Source organism: Panthera pardus, unplaced genomic scaffold (genome assembly GCF_024362965.1).
Source record: "Panthera pardus isolate Hobbes unplaced genomic scaffold, ASM2436296v1 HiC_scaffold_24, whole genome shotgun sequence".
NCBI classification, from domain to species: Eukaryota; Metazoa; Chordata; class Mammalia; order Carnivora; family Felidae; genus Panthera; species Panthera pardus.
This window is the reverse complement of record NW_026526810.1, coordinates 135827519-135844071: the sequence shown is the minus strand read 5'-3', so window position 1 is coordinate 135844071 and position 16553 is coordinate 135827519. Positions and strand designations below refer to the sequence as shown.

Genomic DNA, 16553 nt, shown 5'->3' with positions numbered 1-16553 from the left:
GATCCTGTTAAGGTACACACAAAGGTGGTAAAACTACAAAGGAAATCAAAGGAATGAGTGATGGGTTTTGTCTACCAAAACCCATTCTCCCCATCTCCCCTGGTTACAGAGTTGTAATTGAGCAGCATGTGGACGGCTGTACGACAAAAGTCTCGTTTATGAGCCTAAGTAGAAGTGATGTGCTCCTTCTGGGTGTGGGTCTAAAACTCTAGGGTGCCTTTCCCGTAATTTTTCTTTCCCTTTACTGCTGGCTGCCACCCAGAAGTGCCAATGACACAGCGTCCGCCACACAGACAGTATGACCGCTCAGAGCAGGAGCTGCCCCACCAACCTGGCCTGTTCACATCAGTCTAAATGTGAAAAAGAAACACTTCATTTCCTAATGCAATATCTTTGAATATCTTTGCTACAGCACTTTATCTCCACCCTACCCCCCATCTAATACAAAATGGTAACACAAGAGACAAGATGATAGCTACCTTAGGGAGAGCTAAGACCTAGACCTTAGGGAGCTCCCAAGACCTAGTAACGTTTTGGGGTTTTTTAATTTATTTTGAGGGAGAAAGGGCACACGCAGGGGGCGGAGAGAGAATCCCAAGCAGGCTCTGCACTGTCAGTGCAGAGCCAGATGTGAGGTCTGAACTCACGAACCGTGAGATCATGACCTGAGCTGAAATCGAGAGTGGGAAGCTCAACTGGCTGGGCCACCCAGACACCTCTAGGAATGCTGTTTCTTAGCCTGAGTGATGGGACACTGGTATTGGCTTTATTCTTCTTTTTAATCATACATATGTATTTTATATACACTCTTTTGTATGTTTATATGTATGTAGGAATCATTCCACAATTTAAAAAGAAACTTAAAAATACAATCATAATGAAAGGCACCTGGCTGGATCAGTTGGTAGAGCATATGACTTGATATTGAGGTCATGAGTTCAAGCCCCACATTGGGTATAGGATTTACATTTAAAAAAAAAAGTAGGAGCGCCTGGGTGGCTCAGTCGGTTAAGCATCCGACTTCGGCTCAGGTCATGATCTCGCGGTTTGTGGGTTCGAGCCCCGCATCAGGCTCTGTGCTGACCGCTCAGAGCCTGGAGCCTGTTTCCGATTCTGTGTCTCCCTCTCTCTCTGACCCTCCCCCGTTCATGCTCTGTCTCTCTCTGTCTCAAAAATAAATAAACATTTAAAAATAAATAAATAAAAATAAAAAATAAAAAAAAGTAAAAATGAAATCCATTTGTGTAATGAAATTTAAATGAAATGCCCATTGTCCTACTAAAGTCAGGACAAGACCAGGATTTCCATCTCTACCACCATTTAATATTGTACTGAAAGTATTAACCAAAGCAATCAGACAAGAGGAAGAAATCAGATGTATAAAAATTGGGAAAAAAGTAAAACTTTTGCTATTTGTTGATGATATGATCAAGTGCTTAGAAAATCCAACAGCATCAACCAAAAAGACTGCTATTAAGGAGTGGCAAGGTATACAGTTATCTGCAGAAATCTTTATGCACACAAATACATAAACAGTACTTCAGCAACCATCCTCGTACATGTCCTCGTGTGGACCCCTGTGAGCATTTGCCTTTATATGTGCGCAGGAGCAAGATTGCTAGGTCAGAAGGTTCACAGAGTCTTCATTTGATTGAAACTGCCAGATGGCTCTCCAGAACAGCTGCACCAGCTGACACAACCGCCGGCATCCTTGCCCAGAGTTGCCATGTGCCCCAGAGAATGTACTTCTGCAAAACCACGAGCTAAAGCAAGAAAGAAGAAGACGTGGGATCTAGGAAGTAAGGATCCTAACTGAGAAGAGCAGCAAAAGGAATCGCCAGGATGTGCAACAGGCCTAGGTTGGAGAAGGACGGAAGGCTGTGAAAAGGAGGGGTCTAGGAAATTAATAGGTGATCCATTGCATGTAAGTGTTCTGAAAATGTTACATTGATAGGTATTTGAAGGATCTGTTGGAGATTTTAGGAAAAATGTTCATATGAAACAAAACAATGCAAACATAAACGCAAGGCAATTACTGACAGAATAACTGGAAATTATCCAAAAAGGGAGGCATGTAATGGTTGGGGTTGTAAGTGGTAAAAGAGCTAAATCTGCATCTACCGTAACAGGAAGTCAGTAGCATCTATTGGTAATTTAAAAGTATCTGGGGGCACCTGGGTGGCTCAGTCAGTTAAGCATCGGACTCTTGGTTTCAGCTCAGATCATAATATCATGAGATCGAGCCCCACGTCATCAGCGTGGAGCCTGCTTGGGATTTTCTCTCTCCCTCTCTCTCTGTCCCTCCCCCTGCTTACACTCTCTCAAAATAAACATTTAAAAAAAATAATTTTAGGGGTGCCTGGGTGGCTCAGTCAGTTAAGCATCCGACTTCGGCTTAGGTCATGATATCGCCGTCTGTGAGTTCGAGCCCTGCGTCGGGCTCTGTGCTGACCGCTCAGAGCCTGGAGCCTGTTTCAGATTCTGTGTCTCCCTCTCTCTCTGACGCTCCCCGCATTCATGCTGTGTGTCTCTCTGTCTCAAAAATAAATAAATGTTAAAAAAAATCTTTAATAAAAATAAAATAAATTAATTAAAAAAATAATTTTAGATCATAATAAGAACTATGAAGGTAATAACAAATTCTGAACATTCTGCTATATTCTAATAATCCTATAAGTTTGGAAAACAGATTCAAGACAGGTATTTATGATCCATGTAGTAGATCAGATTCAAGAACACTAGAACATGATTGATCAGATGTCTACACTGTCCACACGGACATAGATCAAGGCTATCGTTAGAAAAATGTCCATCAATATCCTGAAGCTTACCAAGTTATATCCATTAAGTTAAATAAGTACAGCATTCTGTGTGTCAAACATCCCTCAATAAAGTAGTTTAAATGTATATATCCTGAAACAGCTATTTAATAACAATGCAGATTCACAGTATATATTCTACCAAAAATGTTAAAACAGATTCCATTGAGCTAGGAAGCATGTTCAATCTTTATATGACATTGGTAATAGAGGAGCATTAGATTTTGCCTTTGTACATCCAGAAAATATTTTAATCTGAATAATCTTTAGGAGTCCCCCAGGAATCTTATAATTATCCAGTTATCTCTATAGCTCTATGTGCCTTAAACCCAGAAAAAACCCTGCAAGTAGGCATTAATAGTATTCCAGAACGGATGCATAACTGGGAAGTAGGAGCTAAGTATGGTTATGTTGAATCTTTTTTTTTTTAATTTTTAATTTTAAGTAGGCTCCACACCCAATGTGGGACTTGAACTCGTGACCCTGAGATGAAGAGTTACATGCTCTATCGACTGAGCCAACCAGGTGCCCCTGGTTATGTTGAGTCTTATAACGACTTGATGAACCATTCCTGGGAGTAGGTGAATTATCAGTCCCCATAATAGTCCCCAATCCCTTTGCCATGGCCTCCAGGTCGTCAGGTCTTTCTCTACCCCTTCATTTCACACTTGGCCATGTGACTTGCTTTAGTCAATGTGAGTAAACATGATAGGAGCAGGGGCTTGAAATGTGCTTGTGAATGGGCATTTGGGCTTGCTCTCTTACACTCCAATAATCTGCCACGATTGGCAGAGGCAGAGCTTCCCTCTGACTTCAGCCCAGGTCCTAGAATGTGACTCCTGGAACAGAGCTGTTCCATAGACCTGCAGCCTGAGGCCAAGCCACCCCAGCTAACTCTCATATGCATGGGCAAGAAATAAATGCTTATTGTATACCTCTGAGCTTCTGTGGTTTGTTACTCAGCATTATTGTATCAATAGCTGACTAATACATATTCCAAATTAATCTTTCCTATGATCTTACTGATACATGGCACAGAGCTGAAAAAGGAGGTTGTATTTTGGTCTCTAATAGTGTCACGGGTTGGGTTCTCCAGGAAGCAGATGCTGAGATGGAGTTAGGACTACAAAAGGTTTATTGAAGAATAACACCTGTGAAGGTGAGTGCCATCAGATGGCAGTGCAGACCTGGTAGAGTCCCAGCCAGCCCGGTAGGGAGCTCTAGAGCAGATTCCTTGATGGAGGGGTCCTGCGTCTGGTGGAAATGGCTAGACCCTTGTACTGCTGTCTGGCTGAGTCATTGACTAGGGACTGCCCATAAAGAGAGTGCCCTTAGCTACCATGTCTGGCCAATCATTGGCTGGGAGATGCCCCAGAAATCGTATGACCTCTGTTTAAAAGCTGAGATGGAGCTTGTCAGCTTAACCCCACTCCATGCATCTGGGCAGCTGGTCCTTTCTAGAAGGGGATCTGAGCAGGCCATCTCCATGTTGCCACAAACAGCTTTAAGGTAGTACATGTATAAAAAGATAAGGAAAGGCATAGGAAGCTAATGAGCTGTTTGACAGCCTAGAAGTGTTTGTGTCACCTATGATCCGGTCGTGCTACCAGTTCCTTCAGACGGAAAACAGTACAGGACTCTTGGTCCTCTCTCCAAGTCCTTCTGCCCCAGTCCTTTGCGTCTCCATAAATGGCAGCACCAGCACTCCCATAGCTGCTCAAGTGAAAATCCTAGCTGTAAGGGCTCGGTCGGTTAAGCGTCTGACTCTTCATTTTGGCTCGAGTCACCATCTCATAGTCTGTGAGATCGAGCCCCACATCCGGCTCTGTGCTAATAGCCTGCTTGGGATTCTCTCTCTCTCTCTCTCTCTCTCTCTGCCCCTACCCCATGCCCTCTCTCGCTCTCTCTCTCTCTTTCTAAAAAACAAATAACCTAGGTGTAAAGAAGAGCTTTTGGAAACAAAAAAGTATAATTGCTAACTTTAAAAATATGATCCTTATTGTAAAAGGCCGTAATGAAAGATTATGGTGAAGTTACCACATTCACCAGAAGGCTGCTGCTGGCTTTCATGTACATTTTGTTGAATGTACCAACTTGTTCTTTATGTCTTCTTCTGCCTTTTTGTTTCCTGTATGGCAGTGTCCTAATTCTCATAATCTTTATCTCTATGATTTTAAGTTTCATCATGTACTTTCCTTGGCTGTCATAACTTTTTCCTTATCTTCGCGATTTTGACCGTAAGAATTTTTTGTGTCCACTGTGATACAGTGATCATTGTACTTTATATTTATAATTATATTGTAATGTTCTTAACTTTCTGTTCATCTTTTTTTCACTTCATGCGTTTTGCTTCCCTTAGCTTACCTTCTTATCATATTTGAATTTCGGTGTGATAAATAATTTGAAAAGAATAGAGGCGTCTGGATGGCTCAGTCAAGTGTCTGACTCTTGATTTCAGCTCAGGTGATGAATTCAAGCCCCATATCAGACTCTGTGCTGACAATGCGGGGCCTGCTTGGAATTCTCTCTTTCTCAAAATGAGTAAATAAGCTTAAAAAAATTATTTGGAGGGGCGCCTGGGTGGCTCAGTCGGTTGAGCGTCCGACTTCGGCTCAGGTCATGATCTCGCGGTTTGTGGGTTCGAGCCCCGCATCGGGCTCTGTGCTGACAGCTCAGAGCCTGGAGCCTGTTTCCGATTCTGTGTCTCCCTCTCTCTGCCCCTCCCCTGCTCATGCTCTGTCTCTCCCTGTCTCAAAAATAAATAAATAATTAAAAAATAATCTGGAAAGAATATACAAAATTGATCTGAAACTAAGAATACAAATAACGATTCAAATGTGTTTCAACCACTGTGCTATATTGCACCACATTATTGTTATCAAACTGTTCTTATAATTCATACTTTGACATACTAATGAAAATGTGTGGGAGGTTTGTCACAGAGCACTTGTTTCTGAGGTTGTTTTGCTGCCTCTGGGACAGTTTAGCAGGCCAGAATTCATCAGACTAAGGTGCATCGGGCACCCAGGCTTGCATTCCAATAGACTGCGATGTATAGAACGCAAGACTTGGCACACAGATGTACTTGGCTACCTGCGGTATTGCTGCCGGTTTGTGCAGAGGACACAGGAATTGTGATCAAATCTATTTTATGTAATTCCAAGCAGAAAAAATTGTGTGATGTGTTTATAGTTACATTCACAGTGTTACTGAGTATATTCCTAACAAAAGGGATTTTTTTTTTTATTATTTTAGAGAGAGAGGGCGAGTGGGAGCAGGGGAGGGGAAGAGAGAGTGGGAGAGAGAGGGTGAGTGGGAGCGGAGGTGGGGGGGGCAGAGAGAGAGAGGGAGAGAGGGAATCCCAAGCAGACTCCACGCTCAGCTTAGAGCCCAACGCGGGGCTCAATCCCACACCCCTGGGATCATGACTTGAGCTGAAATCAAGAGTTGGGCGCTGAACCGACTGAGCCCCCCAGGCCCCCCGAAAGAAGAGATCTTCCGTTCTGATTAAGCATTGGTAGAAACCGAATCCTCCACTTATATTCTCATACCATGGCAGCTGGGAGAATTTTCCACCAGCTACCTCCTGGCTTCATGCATTTCAAACCTGCTCCCCCCCACACCTCACACATGTCCGTCACCAGGCGCGCTAGGACCCGTTCACTTCTCCTTGAAACCTCTGCCCCCACCCTTGACCACCCAGAGAAGCCACCGAGCCTTGTCAGCAGCTGCCCGCCACACCTAAACTAAGTGTAGCCATCTGATAGGAGTGGAAATGGAGCAGAGACAGACGGGGGTGTTGGCCATTTGCAGCGAAATAGCTTAATGCTTCAAAATTTACAAAGCCAGGAGCATATTGCTAGAACCTTCCAAGGGGCCCGGGCCAGTGAGGGACCCTCTGTGGCAGTCCTTCCCTTCTTAGTACCCCCCCCCCGCCCCCCGCCCAGGGCCGTGACACCGGCTGCTCTCCAGAACGCACCAGCCCCCTGTTCTGCTCCCAATCACGAACTCACTCCCACATCTGGCTCCCAGGACTTCCCTCTGGACCACCTTCCCTGCTTTCCACTCTGTCGTGTCCTCTTTCCCGCAAGTACTTCTGCGTCCTTCCCCAGACAGCCCTCGTGCCCGTCCGTCGCCCCTATCGGGCCTCCAGGATCCAAGCCCGCGACACAGCGGTGGTGGCGAACCCACTGATCATTTTTGTTACCATTGCATTATTTTGAGTCAGATTTGCCTCTTTTTATTTATTTTTATTTATTTTTTTTTAACGTTTTTATTTATTTTTGAGACAGAGAGAGACAGAGCATGAAGGGGGGAGGGGCAGAGAGAGAAGGAGACACAGAATCGGAAGCAGGCTCCAGGCTCTGAGCCATCAGCCCAGAGCCCGACGCGGGGCTCGAACTCACGGACCGTGAGATCATGACCTGAGCCGAAGTCGGACGCTCAACCGACTGCGCCACCCAGGCGCCCCAGATTTGCCTCTTTTTAACGTGTCACCGTGTTCTCCCTGTTTCAGATGAGAACCCTTCAGTCTGTGCCCACCTGTCTCATCAGCCCCCCTGGGCTCAGCCTCCCAGATTCACCTACAGCCGCCTCTGTCGGTGCCACTCGAAGTGCCGGTGTGCGAGGACGCGCGTCGGCACCAGAACGGAAGTTCTGTCCATCACGGCGCACACTGAGGTCAGCCGACCGCCCTGCTGGCCAGCTTCACCAGCGAGGAAGCGCCATGTCCTGGGGCGAGGGGTCGGGTGGCAGTCCGTGAATTGACAGCCCACAGGTCATGCTTCAAGGGGGACACTGTCTCTGACGAGATGACTCGGGGTCTTAGGAGGTTTGTAAACAGTCTCTCGTGTCCCTGCCTGACTTCAGAACTACTTGAGAGACGTAGGAGCGGGACAGGTGGAGATAAAGCTATCAGCTTTCATACTGAAAAGCTGACTAGAAAGGAGGGCTGTGCATCTGTGGCCAAAGGGACTGTGAGTTCATCTCACCCGCCCTGAAGCAGGCCCCTCCTGAGGGCAGGATGCTGGCTCTGCAGGTGGGCAAGCAGAAGAGGAGTGATTCCATCCGCCTCCCAGACACCACCAGTCATTTCCTCTGGGAAAGGAGGAAAGGGAGCAAGGTAGGATAAGAGACTAGAAGTGGACACAAGCCCGCAACCTGGATTCCATGCCTTTAAAGGGTCTGTGAAGTCCCTGAGATTGAATGGTGTGTGTGTGCGTGTGTGTGTGTGTGTGTGGTATTTCTCTTTAAAAAAATTTTTTTAATGTTTATTTATTTTAGAGAGATTGAGACAGAGTGTGAGCAGGAGAGGGCCAGAGAGAGGGAGACGCAGAATCGGAAGCAGGCTCCAGGCTCCGAGCCGTCAGCACAGAGCCCAATGCGGGGCTCGAACCCACGAACCGCGAGATCATGACCTGAGCCGCAGTCGGACACTTAACCGACTGAGCCACCCAGGCGCCCCATATGTGGCATTTTTGTAGAAAGCCTGTAGTAGATGTTGTAGGTCCTTGGCCAGATAGATCCCTGTAACCCACCCCCAAGGGCTGCCGTGAGTGTTCCTATCTCCCCACTCCTTCGCTGAATCCTCCTTGCCCTAAAGGGAGTTCCTGGCCTGAGAGACGACACCTGCCCCCCACCAGGGGAAATTGACGGACTTGGAGGTACAGAGGCCACCTCTTGCCTCCAGATGGGAACAGCTGTAGTGCAGTTCACGCTCCAGGGCATCTCGGAGGTCAGGAGGAAGCTATTCTCCAGCTGAGGCCACTTCTTGCTGACCTTTTGTCCCCTGCCAAGCCTGCTTTCCTCACGCCCCTTCTTGGGGCGCTCCCTCCATACATTACTTGTACAAGAACCCTTGTCTCAGCCTCAGCTTCCAGGAACTTGACATGATGCAGAGTTCATGAGCTCTCATCAGATCCTGAAAGCGGTTTATGATCCTGCAGTGGGTCGAATGGTGGCCCCGTGACATCTGTGTCACCTTATTTGGGAACAGGGTCTTTGCAGATGTAATTAAGGATCTTGAGATGAGATCATCCCGGATTAGCCAGGTGGACCCTAAATCCAATGACAAGTGTCCTTAAAGAGACAGGCAGAGGAGAGAGACACACAGGCGGAGGCTACACACAGATGGAGGGAGGCCGTAGCAAGAGACCGTAGCCGTGTAGCCGAAAAGCTGAGGAAAACCTGGAGCAGGAGCAGCTGGCAGAGGCCAGAAAGGATCCTCCCTTAGCCTGAGTCCGGCCTCCAGCACTGTGAGAGAATGCATGTCTTGTTTTAAGCCCCCCAGTTTGTGATAATTCGTTTCAGCAGCCACAGGAAATCAATGCTTCCGAAAGGTTAAGAATTCCGTATAGTTGTGGAAATGCCAGAAGTCCTTCCACGTGGAAAAACGACAGTGTGGCGTGGGGGTGCTGGTTGTTACCCTGCCCCCCACCCGCATCGGTCGCTTCCAGGGTCCCCATCCCCAGGCCCTCTGGAAGGACCGAGCTTGTCGGGAGCCTGAACGTTGCTGAAATGAAGGGGAGGGTGTCTGGCTTCTCGCATCACCCCCTAAGCCGTGGATCTGCCCCTTTGTTCTTCTTGCTCTAAGAGTAACTGTAAAGGCCTTTTTTTTTTTGTTTCCCTTGGGATTTCCAGCAAACCAGAGCATAGTCTTCCTGACAGTGTTTTTCAGGATCGTGTCATTTTCCAGGATTCATCTCTGATTATGCTTCCTTTCCTCTATATTTTGTTCATCCTCTCAAAAAAATTAGCTCAACAGGGAGCTCATGCCGGCGCACTGGACTCCTCTATTACTTCTCTCTTTTTATCTCCATCATGATTATTCATGATGGTATAATCAGGATTTCTTTTTAAAGAAGCTCCTCACTTGATATTAGCTGACAGAACAAAAGGTTCTTGATTAAATGGTGGCTCTTTTCTGCCCACTGAAAGTCAAAAGCTAATGAAATACTTTGATCAAAATGAATTTTGATATCCATTCTATGAGAATAGCAAAAAAAAACTTCCAGGAGCAATTGAATGGCTGCATGGACCGGTGTTTCCAGAGGTCAAGAACCATCGGTCCGGAGGTCTGTTTCTAAACAGGGAGCTGGAGGAGGTGAATCTCACGCCCGTGCGGTGGGGTGTAAATGACTCGTGCCAGGCACCTGGTTCACGGGCGTCTCCCCCTCTCCACCTGGACCCTTGCACCAGCTTTCTAATTGTCTCCCTGCGCCCGGGTTTGCAGTCCTCACATCCCAGGTCCACCATCCTGCAAAGGTCCACTACAACACTGATACCCAGATCCCCTTCCCTGCCCCTCCGCTGTCTCCTGTAGGACAGAGGCCACACTCCCCAAGGGCAGGCCCAGGCCTTCCGGACGGACCCTGCCTCCTGCACAGGCCGCCTTCCCGCACAGCGCGCTGCTCCCGCCCCACGCTCCTCACCTTTATACCTCTGCACGCGTAGGGCCCCCGTCTGCATGCCCTGCCTCTGCCCCGACCAGATGGCCCTGACGACTCCGCTCAGGTGTCGTTGTCATTGGAAAGTCTTCTGGCCCTCACTGTGCTCCCATAACACCCTGAGCCTATTTTTATCATAGCACTTACGTCAGCGTTTACAGTTCCCTATTCTTGGGTCTGTCTCCCCAGCAGTGAGGTCCCAGGACAGGAAGTGGGTCTGACGGATCTTGGAGTCCCCAGACCTAGATCAGTGTGTGTCAAATGAAGGTTGAATGAAATCTCTTGCCTCGTAGAAGGAATATCAGGCATTCGCAATGCCTACTGTCCGTTCTTTCATCTACGCCGTAAATTATTTTGGAAAGTTTGAAATACTTTCTTATGTTTGTTTTTATCCAGAATAAAAAGAAACTGGAAATTTTATAATTAAAAAAATCTGCTGTTTTTTCATTATTTTTGTACAGCCGCTAAGTTCTAAAAATTCTTTGAGGCAAATCATAATAGAAAAGCATTTTAAGACACACCCCCACCAGAGACAGACTTGCACTTCTGCCTTGTCTCCTGGGACCAGGTCACGTGGCACCCTGCCGGCTTGGAGGCTGGAAAAGCAAGTAGTACAGTGTGTGTTCAGCTTCCCAGCGGTTCAGAGAGAGGCTGTTGGAAATGACTGAACAACCGGGAGTGTCTGCCACTGAATGTCAATAGCATTTAAGAGTCATTAGTCAGATTCCTTTCTTATCCAACCCAGGAATCCTGCCTCACTAGCAAATAAGGTTCGTCTATTCAGGTTGTAAGGCACTCTGAGCCTCTCTTAAGAAAATCATTCTGAGGTCCTCCCCACACCCACCCACCAGACAGCAAACGCCTGGGAGCCCTGGTGCACCATTCAGAGCTCCTTTGGTTGCCAGAAACAGGAACACATACACACACACACACACTCATCATAAACGAAACGGGTTAGTGTCTCCCCCGCCCGAGCCACGGAAGATGTGGGGGCAGGGGGGCTTCCCTGCCTGCATCTTCGAAAGCTTCTCACCAGCCATCTCGTCTCTCCACCTCTCCCCGGGGGCTTCAGTATAACCTTGAAGATGAAAAGGAACACGTGTTCTTTCCCACCAATTCCAGCCAGAAGAGGCCCAGCGTAGGGCTCTGATGGGTCCGATTGCAGTCTGATCCTTTCCTGAACCGGTCGCCACAGCCAGGGGACGGGTGCCCACCCTGTGGGAGGGTGAGGTGCTAAGATGGGTCGCCCCACCGGAGTCACAGGCTAGGATGGGTGAGGAGTGCCCCGTGAGACCAAAGAACAAAGAGCAGGGAGGAACAGGCACTGGGCACACGGCGGCCGTCCACCCCGCCGGCCGGTGACCGGGGCCTCCGGGCCGCTCGGCAGAAACTCGGCCTGCTCGGGGCGGGAGGGCCCCCCCTGCTTATACTGGCTTGTTCACCAGAACGGTTTTCTTCCTGATGAGAAGGGCAGCCCCTCCCGAGAGGCTCTTTGTAACGGTGCCGCTTCTGAGACGAAACCAGGCGGCACATTCACACTGCCCCTGAGGACTGACTGCGTACCAGGCACTGTCCGTACTTCATCGAACTGCATCCCCAGAACACTCGCAGGAAGTAGGTACAATTACCTCCATTCGACTGATGAGAAACTCTCACAAGGCAAGTGTGTGGCAGAGCCGGAATGTGAGCCGGGTTGGTTGATGCCGGGGCCCCTCGATACCGAGTAGAGCTCGTGATCTCCGGGGACTGACCCGCGCAGGCACTCGGCTCCCTGAAGTCTGCGCGTGGCACAGCTATGTCACCTGCGCGGGGATCACGCCCACCCTGTGTGCGGACGCCCTGGGCATCGTCAGCTGCGCCCTCGTGTGATTCCAAGAGCAGAGAGCCTTGGGTTTCGGACCGCTTGGCCCCTAAAATCCAGTGTGCGCCCCCACCCCCTCCAGAGTTCACAGAAGCACCGACACCCATTCCAGGCTGGCGGAGAATCTGTTGCATTCGGCTACAAAGAGGCGGCCTGTATGGCCCCGGTGAGGTGCCTTCCTGAGGGACTTTCAAGGGGGATTGCCCGGAGCCACCAACTTGAGAACCCAGCCGGAACCTTACGCCCTTCAGTGCAGCTCGCCTACATCATCAGAACAGCTGTGATGGAGCCCGGGAAAATAAACACGTCCTGGTTTTGGCTGCTGACCTTCTAGCCCGGACCGAGAGCCAGCGCCCGCCCCACAGCACAAGTGCCACCTTCCTCAGTCCCTCGGGAGGCGGGTATGTGCCAAACAGCATCCGTGAAGTCACCCAGCTCCTTGATCGCGACAGTCTGCCTTTCAGACCCACGCTTGGGTTCCCAAGTTGGCTTTTCAAGTAGGAAGAGAACATACCGTGTATTTCAGTCCACCTGATGGTTACAGGGAAAGTCTATGGAAGCCAGAGTGTGCCCTGCTGGGCCAGGTCCACGTTCATCCAGTGCCCCCTACAGGGCCTGGCACGCAGCAGGTGCTCAGTACAGGTGTTAGATCTATCTCTGCCTAATGGTGGGGGGTAGTCTCCCGCCACAAAGCCTCTCTCCCCCCCTTCCTTCCAGCCAGTGTTTTTTGCTCTGTCGCCAGCTTGAGTCCGGATGACTCGGTGGCCACGATCCCCAGGCAGGCCTCCAGTTGTTTTGGCTTGAACTCTTTTCCTACTATGCCTAGAGAAATCCCGGCACCACCATCGCCAGGGTTGGCCTTACCTTTACCAGCAGATTGTTCCATGGCTCTGTGGGGTTTGTGTTGCCATCAGGGCTCTTGTTCACTGGCGCCCAGAGAAAGTCCTGACTCTTCCTCGGGCGTTGGGCGTGTGTTTCAGGATCCACCACTCATCTCCCTGCTGTCGGTTCCTCCAGGTCCCTGGGCGCCACCCGCCGCGTCCTCAGGCTTCAGCTGGAGCTAAGGCAGAGGGACAGAGTTCTACGAGATCAGCCATTCCTGTCGTTGACATTGTTTTATATTGTTAATGGCCCATGGACCAAGGCTTGAAATTGTTTACATTGTTTTATATTGTTAGTGGTGCACGGACAAAGGCTTAAAATTAACTATTCTAAACTTTTCTACCTAAGGGCGCTTGGGTGGCTCAGTCAGTTGAGCCTCCAACTTTTGATTTCCTCACAGGTCATGATTCCAGAGTCCTGGATGGAGCCCTATGTCAGCTGTGTGCTAAGCCTAGAGCCTGCTTAAGATATTCTCTCTCTCTCTCTCTCTCTCTCTCTCTCTCTCTCTCGGCACCGAGGTGGCTCAATTGGTTAAGCATCCAACTCTTTTTTTTTTTTTTTAATGTTTTATTTATTTTTGAGAGAGCCAGAGAGGGGCAGAGAGAGAGACAGGGACAGAGGACTGGAGGTGGGCTCTACACTGACAGCAGAGAGCCCTATGCGGGGCTCCAGTTCACAAACCGAACCATAAGATCGTGACCTGAGCTGAAGTCAGACGCTTAACCTGCTGAGCCACCCAGGCACCCTAAGCGTCCAACTCTTGATTTCAGCCCAGGTCATGATCTCACAGTTGGTGAATTGGAACCCTGCATCGGGCTCTGGGCTGACAGCTCAGAGCCTGCTTGGGATTCTCTCTCTCTCCCTTCCTCTCTGCCCCTTCCCTGATTGCTCCCTCCCCCCGCCTCAAAATAAATAAATAAACATAAAAAAAAAAAAGATTCTCTCTCTGCCCCTCCCCTGCTCACATTTGCACACTGTCACTCTAAAATAAACATTTCTTCCTAAGTTAACCAGCCATCCAGCCCACCTGGTGAGGGCCACAGAATGGCAGAACAGTGACCTTCTTGTTCTTCCCCTTGTCTGCCCAGTCTTCTTTCTTTGCAGCAGTGGCTCCTCGGGTCCCACTCCAGGCCCCAGCAATGCCCAAGAGGGTACCAGGTCCCTGCCTGGAGAGCACATGACATAATCACGGTACAGGGCTACCACACATGCAGGGGAAAAGTGCTATGGGAAGAAAGGGCAGAAAAACAATACCATTCCCACGGCTCCCAGAGCCACACCTTGAGCACCTGCTCACAGAAAGAACACAGCTGGGAGGCGGCATGCGGGGGTCTTGGGAGTTGGTAGAGGCAGCAGATGAGCAGGGAAATGGAGGTAGGGCCCCAGGAAGGCGGTGCTGAAGACTCTGGACTTGATCCAAAAGTCAAAATGAGCCACAGAAGGAGCTGAGCCACAGAGGGACTGTCACATTTGGTGCCCAGGGATGTCCCTTTTGCCTCTGGTTAGACACAGTGGGTGTCCTCTGCTTCTTCGGGAGCCCCTCATAGATGGCGGGAAAGATTCTACACGTGTGGGGGCGCCTGGGTGGCTCAGTCGGTTGAGCATCCGACTTCAGCTCAGGTCACGATCTCCCGGTTTTGTGGGGTCGAGCCCCGCATCGGGCTCTGCACCGACAGTGCAGAGCCTGCTTGGGATTCTCTCTCTCTCTCTCTCTCTCTCTCTCTGCTCCTCCCCCACTTGCTCTCTCAAATAAATAAACTTAAAAATTAAAGATGATACATGTGTGTGTCATGTAGAAAAAAGGCGTGGGACAAGAAAGCAGCAGGAGGGGGCAGTGACCCCAGTGTTGGGTGGTCTTGGAAGCAGAGGGACAGGCAGAGACTGACCTTCCCTTGGTCATCAGGGCGTTCACAGCTGCCAGCCGGGCCACACCCAGGGCTCAGAACTAGAACAAGAGAAGGAGACACTAAAATACCGACTGGAAAGTTTTCATGGTTTGTGGGTGAGGACCCAGCGGTTTCCGGAGGACCCCCCCCCCCAATGTCAGGGTCTATAGGTCTTTGAAAGTAGTCCATTTATCTAGAGGGGAACTTCATGGGTCAGGAAACTGAGGCCCATAGAAATTAATCTCCCCAAGACCCCGGAGCCTGACAACAGAGCAGGGATTCAGATCTGTGCCCATAAAGACAACAAGGTACCATTTGACAGCCACCAGACTGGCAAAAAAAATGTTCAAATGGCACACCAGGTGATCGTGACAGTGGGTTGAGAGAGACTCGTTTTCTGCTGGGAGTGTCAATTGATAACATCATTTTGAAAGCAATTTGGCTGTATCTGCTAAAATCGATGCGTTTAATACCCAGCGAAACCAGAAAACATTACTAGAATATCCATAGCAGCACTGTTTACAATAGCAGAAGTCTGGAAACAACCCAGATGTCTACCGACAGAACAGACGTACAAATTGTCGTGGAGCCCTGTGGTAGAATACTTTGCAGCAGGAGAAAGGAGCGGTGCACAAGTCAACATCGTGCCGAGAAAAAGAAGTCACAGAATCCATGTGCTAACCAGGTCTTTACTTAAATTCAAACATCCATCACTTAAGGACACCCATATGTATGTGGTGAAACAGTTCAACATTATCGATAACGTCTATATCTTAGGCAGGGTGGCCAACACGGCTGCTCATGCGGTCCCTCTTTATCATTGACACATATGATCTGAATCCGGAGAGAACTCGCCGTGAGCCTGGCTCCCCTCACTGTGCCATCCTTACTCAACAAGGACAAAAATTGGGACGTTCACGTTCACCAACGATTCTCTTTTAAAGGGGGAATTTTTATTTATTTTTTAATTTGTAATGTTTATTTTTGAGAAAGAGAGAGCGTGAGTGGGGGAGGGGCAGAGAGAGGGGGAGACACAGAATCCGAAGCAGGTTCCAGGCTCTGAGCTGTCGGCACAGAGTCCGATGCGGGGTTCGAACCCACAGACCGTGAGATCATGACCTGGGCCGAAGTCGGACGCTCAACCGACTGAGCCACCCAGGCGCCCCAACGTTTATTTATCTTGGGGAGAGACGGACAGAGCATGAGCGGGGGAGGGGCAGAGAGAGAGGGAGACACAGAAACCAAAGCAGGCTCCAGGCTCTGAGCTGTCGGCACAGAGCCCGATGTGGGGCTTGAACTCACAACCCTGAGACCAAGAGTCACCGTGCTCCACCGACTGAGCCAGCCAGGTGCCCCCATCCTGTCTTTCTAAATGACAGGCAGAGTTGCTGAAGGGGTTCTGAGTTTGTAGGCAGCAGATCATCTGCAGTTGTAGTGCTGCTCAGAGGAATTGTGAAGCAGCTTATAAATTTAGATCGTTCTCATTATGTAGCCAGTAGCAGCTTGAACACTGAACTTTGCTTTATGATTTGCCACCACACATTCGCTGAGACACAGTGAAGTAAAACATGCATATGCTTGTCTGCCCTAACTTTGGAGAAGGTACGAGGGGCTGCAATGTGTAAAGTTTCCAGTAACTCGTTCATTGTGCACTTCTAGT

The 16553-nt window shown here is 49.2% G+C and overlaps 1 long non-coding RNA gene across 4 annotated transcripts in view; it reads left to right on the top strand.

The window, feature by feature from the left end:
• The window catches only part of LOC109274577 (uncharacterized), a 33106-nt gene extending 18323 nt beyond the window's left edge, over nucleotides 1–14783 (top strand). The window contains exons 2-3 of one of the 4 annotated variants that reach the window (XR_002083706.2): nucleotides 7336–8001; nucleotides 10457–14783. This is a non-coding gene — a long non-coding RNA (uncharacterized LOC109274577). Of the gene's footprint in view, nucleotides 1–7335; nucleotides 8002–8102 lie in introns of all 4 variants that reach the window. The other 3 variants (XR_002083707.2, XR_008417368.1, XR_002083708.2) reach the window with 3 other exon arrangements.
• The last annotated feature ends 1770 nt before the right edge of the window (nucleotides 14784–16553 follow it).